Raw genomic sequence first — 1552 nt, 5'->3', positions numbered from 1 at the left:
ATGTTATTATTTAGCTTATAGTAAATTTTTTTTATATTTGTTTTTTTTTTTTTATAATTGGTTTTTACTTATTTTTAGTATTTTATTAATCTTGATTAAGTTTAAGATTTTTTTAGCTTTTGTTTATTTATTTATTTATGTTACATGTACTATTATATGTTCTTTGCAAGCATTGTTCTTCCCCAAACCCACAGAGAAACTCTTATACCTTCGACGGCTATAGTTCAAAACTCGGACAGAATTTTAAACATTACTACCGTTAAGCAAATTAACGGAAATCTCGTGCTATTCTACAACATTTGCCAACATAAAAAAATTTAGCAATTACCATTATGTTGAACAATCATTTTTATTAAATAATTCAAATCAAATGAAATTAATGATTTTGCAAGTACACGAAAAAAGCGCATAAAAATATACTACCTATATGTATGTGTACGAATTCAGCGAAAATATATATGTTTAAAGTATATTTTCTGTGTTTATAGTTAGGATGCAAATATTATTTAATGGCTTAYAATAAAAACTCCTAAATTGTTTTCTCTAATGTTCAAGTCGTTCTGTGACATAACTTATTGTTTAACTATTGTGTGTTGTAGCGTTTTGTTTTTTGCGTAAACAAATATTTGCTTGTATGTTTGTATGTAGGTAGTTGCATCAAAATTTTAACTGATACGCATAGGAATATCTGTGTAACATTGTTTGTGTTCAGCAGTAAACTTGCTAATACTCGTAAGTGTATTTATGTATATCATATAGGACTATACAGCACATATATTACTATACAACGCTTTACATTTATAAATACGTACGTATATCATATACATATATATTTTTTTTTTAACTATGGGCTTAACTGGTTTCAAATACGTATGTATATAAACATCTGGATAAGACATAGTACTTTAAATGTGTTATTTTTATTTGATTTTTTCCTTTTAAATACGTTCAAACTTGCCTGAATGTAAATACATATGTACAAGCATATATAATATTACATAATAATTCATGCTCAATCTTTATCTGTGTGTGTATAATTCAATTCCATGCGACGTTKACGTCAAGTATTATTCTTACATGTTTAGTAAGTTCAAACACACTTTTTGTCCTTGTCTTAGAAACATTCAAAAAGAGAAAATCTTTAATTTTAGTATTACAACCACACTTTTCACTTACAATATATGCATTTATGTATGTATTGATTATACAATATGTAAATAACTTTTAATAATTGATGAATATGAAGAAACAATACATAATACACGTTAATGAAAGAAAGAAAAACTATTTCACTGCTCAAAAACTGTAAATTTTGGTAATAAAAAGCTTCCATTAAAAGATCGACCAGTTTGTATGTCAGCTTTTATTACTGTATGGAGAACTCTAATACCTGTATTCTATAGTGATCCGATCTTGACTCTTACTTAATTTGTTCGGAGTTTGTACCATAGTTTTAACCAATAACCAATGCCAATTTGGTKTAGATATCTCGTCAAATAAAAAAAAAAAGTTTTCCACACAAGTGCTTAATTTTGATTGTTCAGTTTGTATA

The sequence above is a fragment of the Bactrocera latifrons genome, unplaced genomic scaffold (genome assembly GCF_001853355.1).
Source record: "Bactrocera latifrons isolate USDA-ARS-PBARC rearing strain unplaced genomic scaffold, ASM185335v1 scaffold_80, whole genome shotgun sequence".
Taxonomy (NCBI): Eukaryota; Metazoa; Arthropoda; class Insecta; order Diptera; family Tephritidae; genus Bactrocera; species Bactrocera latifrons.
This window is presented reverse-complemented; position numbering follows the sequence as displayed.